At 40.8% G+C, this 12990-nt stretch overlaps 1 pseudogene; it reads left to right on the top strand.

Annotated features, from left to right (window-relative positions):
- Positions 1-10544: 10544 nt before the first annotated feature.
- The window catches only part of LOC149167616 (uncharacterized), a 52282-nt pseudogene continuing 49836 nt past the window's right edge, over positions 10545-12990 (top strand).

Genomic DNA, 12990 nt, shown 5'->3' with positions numbered 1-12990 from the left:
AAAGGCAAGAAGCAGGATATTTCCAAGGTGAATGTTTTCACTATCACCAGCAAGGACACAAATGCCACTAATTGTCCATCAGAAGAAGAAGAACAAGCAGGCTGCTGGGATCTTCAGCAGAGAGGCTCTAGCCTCATAGTTGAAGCTTTATTTTTCATTGATCGCATGCTTGGTTTCAAGTGTGATGGATTATGTGGTTCTTGGACAGTGGTGCGTCTTTTTCACATGACGGGAGATAGAGATTTGTTCTCTGATCTGGAGGACAAAGATCTTGGAGTGCACATCGAGATGGGCGATGATGGTAGATATAGTGCGACCGGTATCGGTACCATTTCCTTTGAGAGGGAGTCTGGTAAACCCTTTCGTATTGAAGGAAGTCATGCATGTTCCAGGATTGACGAAGAATCTCATCTCAGTGGCGATGTTAGAAGACAAGGGTATGATGTTGTTTTCAGTGAGGGAAAGGCTTTCCTGCGCAGCAAGACAACTGGTGAGACTCGGAAGATAGGGGTTCAAGTGAGGAACCTTTATCAGTTGCATGTAGATGGATGCGCAGCAATGGCGGGCAAGGCAGAAGGATTGGTGAGCCAGGATGATGGCGAGTTGTGGCACAGGAGATTGGGTCACCTTCACCATGGAGCCTTGAAGATACTGCAATAGATCACTACAGGGCTTCCTAAAGGCACACTTGCGCAGTCAGATCAGTGCAAGGGGTGTACTTTGGGGAAGTTTGTGAAAGCCACCTTTCACGAGAAGGATAGTCGCGCCACGACGATCCTTGAGAGAATTCACACAGACGTGTGTGGACCTTTCTCAGTTGCTTCGACAGCAAAACACATGTATTATGTGATTTTTGTTGATGATTTCTCTCGTAAGTGCTGGATCTTCTTCATGCAGAAGAAGAGCGAGACATATTCAAAGTTCTGTGAATTCAAAGCACTAGTCGAGAAGGAGTTGGGGAAGAAGGTGAAGACTCTTAGGAGCGATAATGGTGGTGAATACATCTTGGATGAGTTCAAGGATTTCTGCAAGCAGAAGGGATTCGTAGAGAGCTCATAGCTCCCCATAACCCACAGCAGAACGGGGTAGCTGAGCGGAAGAACAGAACGATTGTGGGTGCTGCACGGGCAATGTTGCATGATCAGGGCCTAACCCTTCACTTGTGGGTGGAAGCATGCAATACAACAGTTTATGTGCAGAACCGTTGTCCTCATAGGATACTTGGCATGAGTACACCTGAGGAGACTTATTCTGGTAAGAAGCCTGATCTTTCTCATTTGAGGATTTTTGGTGCTAACGTTTACATGCATGTGACGAAGGATGCCAGGAAGAAGTTGGAGCCGACTGCAGAGGTTGGGATATTTGTGGGGTACACTGATACGCCCCACAACTATCGTGTGTATTTGCCAGACAATGGTAAAACTGTTGTGCGACGGGATATAAAATTTCAGGAGGAGAAAGCCATGAAGTGTTCGCTTGAGAGGGAGCTACACTTTCATGTAGATGAGGAGCTATTAGTTCCTAAGGATGAGCTTCAGGACGTGGATCAGCGACAGGACGAGGTTCATGGAGTGGAAGAGACCACTCATGCAGCGCCAACCATCAGAGGGCGAAAGCGCTTGACAGAAGCTGAGCGACTGGCTCAAGATGCACAGAAAGTTGTAGGACCACCCTACAACCCAACGCAGGCAGAGACAGTCACCTGATTGGTACACTGGATACATGGCTGATGAGCAAGTGTGTTGTGACTGAGCCATCCTCTTTCGAGGAAGCTGTGGAGGATCCCGCATGGGTAGACGCCATGGTGGAAGAGTATGATTATATTGTCAGAAACAGTGCATGGAGATTGTTCCTAGACCGGAAGGGAAATCAGTGGTGGGTTCGAGATGGATCTACAAGGTCAAGCATAGCTGACGGGAGTGTGGAGAAGTACAAGGCAAGATTTGTTGCCCGAGGCTTTTCACAGATAGAGGGGATCGATTATGAGGAGACCTTTGCACCTGTCGCAAGGTATTCTTCCATACGGATGATTCTTGCTCTCTCAGCGCAGATGGGATGGCACATTCATCAGATGGATGTGAAGACTGCGTTCCTCAATGGAGTCATTGAGGAGGAGGTGTACATTGAGCAGCCCGAAGGCTTTGAGGTCTTCAGCAGCGAGTCGCATGTGTGCAGGCCCAAGAGAGCGCTGTATGGGTTGAAGCAAGCACCACGTGCTTGGTACACACGGATAGATAGCTATTTCACAGGACTTGGATTCTCCAAGAGCGAGGCGGATCCTAACCTATACCAGATTGTGGTGGAGGGTAAGTTGCTTATCATTGTACTGTATGTTGATGATTTGATTCTAACGGGTGATGAGCTGTTGATACTGTCATGCAAGAAGGATCTTGCTACAGAGTTTGAGATGAAGGACTTGGGCCTCCTTCACTATTTCCTAGGATTGGAAATATGGCAGCGCAGTGGTGGACTGTTTGTTTCTTAGGGCAAGTATGCTCGGGAGATACTGGAGAAGTTGAACATGCATGGCTGCAAGCCTGTTGATACTCCTCTTCCTGGAGGTTGGAGGAAGGAGGATGCCACTTTGAGAGAAGAAGTGGATGCCACTGTTTATCGACAGTTGGTGGGGTCGCTGATGTATTTGGTCAATACACGACCTGATATATGCTATGCAGTTAACCATCTTTCACAAGCTATGGTTAAGCCTACCAAGCTCTTCTGGAAGGCGGGCAAGCATGTATTGCGCTACTTGAGAGGCACATCGGGATATGGTTTGTGGTACAGACAGGAGGATGAGGTGAAGCTATGTGACTTCACGGATGCAGATTGGGCAGGGAGCCCAACGGATAGAAAGAGCACATCAGGAGGGTTCTTCAGTATTGGATCGACAGCAGTTTCTTGGTACAGCAGGAAGCAAAGATCCGTGGCACTCAGTTCAGTGGAGGCCGAGTATATGGTAGCAAGTTTGGCTGCATGCGAGGCTATATGGATGAGGAAGATCCTGGTTGGTTTGTTCGGTTCTCATTTGGATCCTACTGTGATTTACTGTGATAACCAGAGTTGCATTAAACTCTCGGCTAATCCTGTATTTCATGATAGATCTAAGCATATTGACATCAGGTACCATCATATCAGAGATTGTGTGCAGCGGAGGATCATGTTGCTTTCATACATTCCAACGGAGGATCAGGATGTTGATATTCTGACGAAGGCTCTCACCAGGAGCAAATTCGAGTACCACCGAGGCAGGATAGGGGTTGCTGATAATCCATATCTTGTCGAGAGGGAGTGTTGAGATTGCAACAAGATGATGGAGCTTAGTGAAAAGAGTCGCCTTCACTAAGTGGGCCCGCAGGCAAATTATGGCGCAAGTTCTATTTTTGATCACAGTGTGGATGATCACAGTGTGGGTGACCACAGTGTGAGTGATCACAGTGTGAGTGATCACAATGTGGGTGACCAAAGTGTGGGTGACCAGAGTGTGGGTGATCAAAGTCTATTTTTAGACTGGCTGTCAAAAATAGAAAAGTCAAATATTATTGTCTCATAATAATATTTGGACTATAAACTTGATCTTATTCTCTTGGAGCACTTCAGTTTGAGCTACAGATGTGGCCCATGCAGCTGTCAGAAGGAAGTACGCTTTTCTTATGAGTCAGTTGAGTTGTTGCATGCATGACTTCAGTTAGAACTCAATCAGTTGAGTTTGGTGGAGTTGATTGTGGAGTTAATGGAGTTGTGTTCAGTTTGACTTGGTTTAAACTAGTTGTAGTTAGTCTAACTGCAAATAGACTAATGATGAGTTGTTAAACTAATTATTAACTCATAATACAACTATAGAATACATCAGTTAACTCAGTTGCATGTCAGTGCATGTTCAGTTCAGCAGGGACAGGTGTTAGAGAATCAGATTGCTATCAGTTGTGACTATAATTGTGCATCAGATCTTGCACAATCAAGGGATTGAGTATGCCAATGAGTTTGCTCATGTATTTGCCCAGTTTGTAGCTTCTGATCACGTCTTACACATTGTGAGTGATTCTTTGGAGGTGAAATACGAGTTTGGTAGACCATTCTCATTCATTCTTGAGCAGGTATTGAGCAGTGGAGGCAGGCAAGCAGTGGAATAGATTTGGAGATCAGATCTTAGCTGTATTGTGTGTAACAGGTGGAGCTGGTACTAGATTTCTTGTGATAAGCATTGTACTTTGTAATGTTACATGGTCTCAATCATTAATATACAGATAGTGTGGGGTTTTTAGCGAGATGCTTTCCGTGGGTTACATACTGTGTTAATGTGTGAATGCTCTTGATGTTTTATTGTTATTGATGCTGCTATATTGATGATCAATGTAGAGGAGCTTATGTATTGTGTATGTATTCCGCAATAGTACATGATCAGGATAATCTCCATTGAATATGTGTTAAATTATTCAAAATTTCTACAACTTCATGTGGCAATATGACCCTCATGGGGTTATCAATAAACTTAGACTCAGGGTCAAGTTGGGACCATACATGCACCACCCAAGACCTGACATTGAACAGTTTGCCAACCAATCTGAGTGGGTGGACAACACATTGATTGATATGGACAACACAGTTGTGGATGTGGAGAACACACTGATTGATCTTGAAAAAAAATTGACCAGAGCTCTTTCTTGCAGGTTCCAGAATTAGGAGAACCAATGAATGTTCATCCTGTGTTACAGACCCCGACCAATGAAGAAAAGAATCCAAATAGGAACAGGGAGGAGGCATCCAGCTTTGCCATGGAGACTACAGATGAGTTGTTTGAGCTAAGGAAAAGGCCCAAGTTGAATCATGTGTCTGAACAGGAGGAGAATATTGAATCAGTGGAAATAACTGACACTGAAACAATGGGGCAGAGGAGCAAAGATACAACTGCATCAGGTGAAACACAACAACCATCAACCTCCAACACCCAAATGATAGAGAGACAACAAAGTGTTGAGGTTTCTTCCTTTGTCAGGCTAGCTGACAGAGAAAAGGACATCAAAGACAGGTTCAAAGAGATAAAGATGAGGAATGAGAAGTTGAAGGTAGAGACATATGCCCAATACTTCAAACATAAACCACCCAACTAGAGCAGATTGATGCCAGCCTTTGACATCAAAGTAGGAAAGGTGTAGGTATCATTTATGTAGCCCACTGTTCAGCAACCAAAGACCTCAACTGATTATAAGAAGACTAATTTTGAGGTGATGACCAGGGATATTCATCCCATTGACCAAATAGAGTCCCACAAACAGGCTGGAGAAATTATTCACACCACCCTTATAGGAAAGGCCATGGCTGCCCACAAGCTACAAGATTCACTAGATAATGTGACAGCCCAGTACAAATTGGAAAAGGCCTCCTCACAGGCCAAAGATAACAGGATAAATTCATTGGAGGACTTGGTCATTGAACTCGGCCATGATCCAAGTGACATTAAGGTTGTTGAACAGCTAATCAAAAAGAAGAATGAGGATATAGCAGCCCTCAAGAAACAACTTAAGTTGCCTCATTTGCAACACCCACAGACAAAGGAGGTCCTGGAGAGCCAAACCAATCATGAAGAAATGATGGACCTAGTGTTGCAACTAAATGATCAGTTAAGGGAGATGGATAAAGAATTGGATAGCTTGATTCAGCTCAAACAAGCTAGTCTTGATGATGCTCTTGCAACTATCATCCCAACAATCACCATTGTTGTACCTTCTACTTTGGTAGCATCATTGGCCCCCACTGCTCCAATGGCCACAACACTACCGGCATCTACACCAACTACATCAGCAACAGGATCTACAGCAATAGGCTCAATAGGTGATGAAGCAAATAGGTTGGTCAAGGCAATGGAAGAAATGTCCATTTAGACCACTGAGATGAATAGGCTTAAGGAGAAAGTGACCAACCTCGAGACAGATTGCAGACTTTCCCAAATCATGCACAAAGAAGAATAGTAGAAGGCCATAAGGATGACCGAAAGAATCAAAAGCTTGGAAAAGGAACTGACACTCAATGAACCTTTAGGTCAGGCTAAGGAGAAACTATGGGCCAATATCATTGACTCTGTCAATGATATTTGGCCATCCATCTAGGTTATTTTTGAACAAATTGATTTGATAAAGCAGGCTACAGAAGCCATTCAGAGGGTTAAAGCAGAACTTGGAGAGATGCCAGTGGAAGCTGCAAGGATCATTCATTTCCTCAACTCCAAGAACAAGTATGAGCTGCAAGAATTGGAGATACTGACAGAACAAGTATAATTTTAGAAGTTAAAAAGGTCCTCACCAAGAGGAATTTGATGTTGAACTTGGAGGATAAGTGCTAAACCATGCAATTGGAAATTGATAGATTCATGGTTAAATTCAAAATTTTGAGGAAAAATGGTTTACCAAATCCCTTGGTTATAAATGATAAGCTAATAACACAAGAGGATTATAATAAAAAGATCAGGGAAGTAGCCAAAGATTAGGTGAATACTTCATCCATGAAAGGTATACCTATTGGCAAAGTATTGTATCAAACATTTGAGATTTTTTTTTACCTCCAGCATGAGGTAAAACACCTTTTTATTAATAAGCCAACTTTTGCCAAGTATACAGAGGCAGATGAGATATACAGAAAAATGCTCAATATCCAATTACCAGATGCTGAGACATGGGAAAAACTCAATGATTTACTATAGGAATACACAACAAAAATATGAAATGTACAGTAAAAAGTAAAAGAGCACAGTAAAAGGATATTGATAGGTCAACAAGGTCAAAGTGTATCAGATGAAAGGTCAAAGTAAATATAACATCCAGCATGAAGACCAAACAGCAAAGAAAATTAAAGGGAAAAAGATCAAAGATTAAAAGACAACAGAACCTAAATAACAAGGACAACAAACAACAGTTCAATAGCTGTCTCTATCTTCTTGCATGAAGATATTTCTTTCTCCTATATTAATTCGCAAGACAGTTTGGGATATTTTGTAAATTCTTTTTGTATAAATAGTTCATAGTTCAAAGTATTGAGGGTGGATTGCTATACGTTTGTAGAGTTATTTTGATATTAAACCTAAGGGTTATTGTACCAATTTTCAAGTCAACAGACTGGAGCAAGTAATAAAAAATTGCACTACAGGATTCACGAGATGAGCTATTGCAGTGAAGTATCTTCTTTGTCTGTTTTTGTTACTTTCTTATGTGTTTCATAAACTTAAATGTTATCTAAATTTGAATGAATTAACTGGAAATTTAACTCAGAATTTGTTTAAGTACACTATGTTTTGCACAGTTAATCATTTATATGTTTTCCTTTGCTATCTGGATTTGAGAACCCTTAATTGCTCTCCCATCACGTTTGACCTCTTGCATTTCTCTTCATAATCCAGCCTAGGGAACCCTTATTTGCTCCCTGGATCCGATTTGAAACCATTTCACCTCCAAGCCTTTGAGATTTGTAGTAACTCCTCTATCTTGCCCTGAAGACTATTTTTGGAACTTAATTTAGTCATGTTTGTCTGACATTTGACCCCACAGCCCAATGGTGAAAGACAACGCTTTTTCATCTAAGTGATTCCATCACCCAAATTCAAATAAAAAACCCTAGCATAATCATAACTAGCCTAAAATCAATTAACTAAGACAAAATTAAATCATAAAGAGAGAGCCCTCTCTGAGATTAGGAAGGCTAGATCCTAACCTTCAAATTTGGTTTGTGGTTATCTCTATCATTTCTTTCTTTAAAAACTTCTAAAGAAATTTTGGAGTGATAAAATTATTGGTGACCATACTAGGGACTCGATCCTTAGTCTAATAAAACTTTAAGGAAACCTTAAATTTCATCTTGAGCCCCTTAAGGTCATTTTCAGAAGTTGTTTTTGAAAAATTTCATAAAAATAGTTAAAAATGTTAAAATTTTGGCTCCTAAGAAGACTCACTATACCAGGGCAAATCCAAATCCAAACCCCGCTACAATAATTGATGACCCAGATAGAATTTAAGAAAACATAAAAAGGTATAAACTCAGGCAAGTAGTAGCTAGTTATTCAAAGCAAATTCACTCCCTGAGGAGTTGTCAACTTTAGAGGAAATTCCATTTGATTTGTCATTTTCCCTCTCATTGTTTAGAACTAAATTTGAAAATGCCATTCATGAAACTTTGTTAGACCCTAATTTTTGTTAAACACACATGGGCAGCAAAGGAATCTGAAGGATAAAACATGAGAATACATTTTTATTTAAAAGTGATATACATTTATAATACATATTGTGACCATTGGGTTCCACATCCCAATGTCTCTTGGACTCCTTTTGTCTATTCGGCTTCCACACTAACCCATTGAGGATTAGGTGTCCAACATTCCCCCCCTTAATCCGAAGGGTTATGTATGAGTCCAAGAAGAGAGCTGTAATACAAAATGTGCAAAAATGCATGGCAATAGTAGGCTAAATGTGCTCTCTGAAATGTTGGTATAAAGGGCGGTGGTTTAAGGATGAACACCAACACTGGAATGCTTAGTGCAATTCCTGGAACTATTCCAAAATTGGCAAGAAGCTGAAGTCTTCTGCTAGAGGAATTTCTCCTATCGTTTTGAAGAGGGAAACCTTCAACCATGAAAGGGAGGTCTCACCCCACATAAAAGGGAGAACTTCAACCTGAAAGGGAAGTCTCAACCTGTGATGGTTTAAGGATGACCAACAACTCTAGAATGCTTAATGCAATTCCTGGAACTCTCCCGAAACTGATAAGAAGATGAAGTCTTCTGCTAGAGGAAGTGTTCTCAATTTTGTTCCTGGAATTCTTCCGAGACTAGCAAGAAGCTGAAGTCTTCTGCTAGAGGAAGTGTCCCAGATTACCAATTGAAGGCATGTTTAGGGGCATCTTTGTCTCTCGCTACAACTCTGAAACTGGTGTGGCAGGTTATGGCTCAGGCTCGCTTGATGTGGCTTTGAAGCTTTTAGATGACCATCATTTCCCCCCCTGCCAGATACAAGGTGAGATGATGGAGAAAACTCAACTGCAAGACTGTTCAATACTCTTGAACAAGTTCTGACACGTGACTAAAATATCTTCTTGGCTATTGATGCCCATTGCCAAGAAGCGATCAATCCATGATGAATCTTTGTTCTTGCAGGACGTTTGTTTCTGAAGCATCTGTGTGAAGAATGGGTGGTTTTATGACAGTGCTTACATGGATGAAGATCAAAACAGTGATCTTTGAAATGGCCAACTCGGTCACAGTGTTGTTATTTCACAATTTTTTGTTGTTGTTGTTGTTGTTGCTGTTGCTGTGGAAGAGGGGCAGAATCTGGAACAGCTGGTGGTGAAGTGTCATGAGGAGCAGGCGAACTGTCATGAATGAATCCAACAATCTGAAACTGAATGGGCTTGGAGTAGTCTGGAATATGAAAGGACACGTCCTTGTCATATCCAAGACCAGTTCTGTGCTTGTTGTGGACAAGCTCTTCCCAAGGTCTGATGATGGGCTTGGGAAGTGCAGACTGAATTTATGCTTTTGCACGCAAATCTGTTGTTGTATTAGGCACTGAATTTGAATTTGAAACATTATTGTCTGGCTATTTATGGGAGTCTATTTCAATCTTTTGAACAGAAATAGGTTCAGAATGATGACTCACTATTGTAATTCTTCCTGCTGTAGTTGAGATTCAAGCTACAAAAATTCAATCTGTTCTTGTGCATATTGTAGACATGTATGAATTTCTGAGAGAGAGCCTTTGCTGATTTGGAATGTTTCATCAACAGTAGATTGTATAAGAGTTTTCATGAACTCTAATACTTTAGTAATTGTAGCCATTTTTCTCAACACTTAGAAATGCACCACTAGAAGCTTGTTTTAGTATGAGTTGAGGTGAAAATGTACCCTAAATAATCACAATGCTTGCAACAAGATTCTAATATATCTTCATAAACATGTTAAATATTAGAGACCCATCATTCCAAGGTGCATGTATAACCAACATCGGCTTCAAAGGCTCAACGTAGCACTCAACCATCAACACAATTCAATAACAATACTATACCAATCCAAAAGACATGATTTCAACTTATAGCCTTCAACGCTATATGTGAAGAGCACCTTCAATGAACATGTAAAGACTAGGGACACATGAACCATATAACCAACACATGAACTACTATACATTCATGCTATCCAATCATATAATACAACATATAGGAGGCATATATTCTCTTCATAGGAATTCTTTTGTCACAATTCAGCTTCAATGTACATAGAACACAAACCAATATATCTCTGCCAAAATGCAAGGATGAATATGGACTAGAACTCTTCCATTATAAAATCCTTCCCTGCTTCACTAGTCAGTAAACTTCTCAATGGAATAGGAAAGTTCTCGAAGCTCCTTTGATTGCCAACTTTTTTTAAAGCGTTCGCTACATGCTCCAAGTGTTTAGCTGCAAGAACAGAAATCGACCCACATAACAGAAGCACTTTTGCAGAGATCCAATTTTGATTGATTGAAGAGTCACCGTGAAGTTGGCAGGATTCTATATTATTCAAAAAAATGGGTGATATATTTGAGGATGAAAATGAGACCACACACACCATTGACGAGTACATAGAGAGCGTGGACGCCCAAGAATTGGAAGCCGATTTGGTATTGGGAGGAGATGAGGGGAAATAATGCACGTATCCAAAGGGGTATATGAACAGACAGGCTGTTTTCTCATGCCTGACATGCGTCACCCCAGGCAATGCTAGTGTATGTACAGCCTACTCTTTAACTTGTCACGAAGGCCATGAAGTGGTAGAGTTGTGGACGAGAAGGCGATTTAGATGTGACTGTGGGAATTCAAAGTTTGGCAGTATCTCCTGTAAGCTTATTCCAGATAAAGATTCAAGTTCCACGGATGGTTCTGTTGCCCAGGATCGCAGGAAAATGCATAGATTCGAAACAACGTATCCGGAAGATGCAATCCAATAGAAACTTGCCGAACCGTCCATCCAAGAGTTTGCAGGCCAATTGGAGACCACGTCATTGTGACGCCTTCAACGCTGAATTGTAAGACAAAACAAATGTATGTGCCTCGTAAAAGCGAAGGTTCCAATCTTGTTTACAGAAGAAAAAATCCAAACCCAAAAAGGAGGGTCCACACAACGTTGAGAAGGTAGACCACAACGGAAGCTATGGGTTCACAGTTTTCAACTAACTCACAAAATGCACAAATATGTATATATATTAAATCAATATGGTTGGAAGGGCATGGAATCATAAACCAAAGTAAATGAGAGCAGGTGGAGGACAAAGGAGGTGACAGAAAATACACGCTCAGCTCATGGGGTTTGTAAAGCTCTTGTTGCACCTATTTATATAGGCAATAGGAGCCATGATGAATATAAAGCAAAGCACAACTATCCTACCAGTTCAGTTCTCCAACAAAAAGGATGGGCGCTGGCTAGATTTTCAGAGATCTCAGCTTCAACATTTGAAGATCTTGAAGTTGAAGAGCCATATTTCAATGCTCTGATACGCTAGTTACGTTGAATACTCCTTCAAGTCAATCAACAAAAAGTATTACACAGAAAGAGCTTCCTTGGGCTTCGACTCTACTAGTTTTATCCAACCTTCAATTACAAAGAGACATTAAACATGCAAATATTGCTCTGACCAACATTCAAACCAGTAACAGACCACAAAATATAGGCACGTATTGATTTTTATCTACAAAATATATGCAGGTCAGACCAAAGTTGCTTCAGTAATTTCTCATCATTGTAGAACCTCCATTTTGTCTCAGAGAGCAGGACTTCGGCAATTTTTAAGAAGAGGAGGGGATGAATATCATTAAGCAAACTAGAGAAATATTCGGTTTTTTTTTTTTTTTTTTATAACCGATTTCCAGAGGTCGAATCCGCTGTCGATGTCTTTGACCGTGTCTCAAGGTTTTGAAATATTTATGGAGGGATATCAACATGAATAGGATTGGGAACAACTGCGATAATGACAACAATGAGCTGAACCTAATTATTGTATCACATGGATTGATAGCCTATGGCTTGAGTGGAGGATGTAACGTATTCAGAATTAGAGGTTACTTTCGAATCTTCTGTCAAGAACAATAAAATGGCTGCAATTCGTACTACAGAACTGGGCAAAAATACAGCTAAAATATAGCTAACAAGATTCGCTCTAAGGTAAATGTAACACACAGGCTGGGGAGAAGGTAGATTGGTCAGAGAAGAAGGAACATAAAATTATTATGGCAGAGAGCCCAGAGCGTAGAAAGGAAAATTATGCACAGCCCAGGGAGAGCAGAGGGCGCAGAGAGAAAATATGGCAAAAAAACTGATACAAGGAGTTACAAAGGCAAGAATACTAAAAATAGGACCTACTCATAAAGACCATAAAACAAATGGCTCAAAGAAATTATGCAGGGCAGGAATACACTAGCTCTGATACCATGTTAAACACACATGGGTAGCAAAGGAATCTGAAGGATAAAACATGAGAATACATTTTTATTTAACAAGTGATATAATTTATAGTACATATTATGACCGTTGGGTTCCACATCCCAAGGTCTCTTGGACTCCTTTTGTCTATTTGGCTTCCACACTAAACCATTAAGGATTAGGTGTCCAAGAGTTTTATTCAACTCATTGAATAAAAAAAGGTGCCTATCCATCCAGATTTAGATAAACTTGTGTTGGAAACTTTTGACAAGTTAGGATCTTTAACCTCTACATTGATAAGCCATATAGATGATGCTTACCTTCAACAATTTGTTGAACTATTTTCCCTTACTGTTGTTGCCTCTGAAATTTCTGCACAATCTTCAAATACTATAAATACACCTTCATTTACCACCACTTCACCAATAATATCCACCACAGTCCATTCCCCTAAACCAGTTATTCATCAGCCAAACTCCTCATCTAGTTCATCTCCATCCATTTCAAGCCCTTCCTCAAGCACCACAACTTTACCCCCTGGTCAAACTAGAATCTCA

Source organism: Pinus tabuliformis, chromosome 5_1 (assembly GCF_031772625.1).
Source record: "Pinus tabuliformis cultivar Carrire ecotype Pingquan chromosome 5_1, CPIR1, whole genome shotgun sequence".
Taxonomy (NCBI): Eukaryota; Viridiplantae; Streptophyta; class Pinopsida; order Pinales; family Pinaceae; genus Pinus; species Pinus tabuliformis.
Note: the sequence above shows the minus strand (reverse complement) of the source record. Positions and strands in the feature narration are given on the sequence as shown.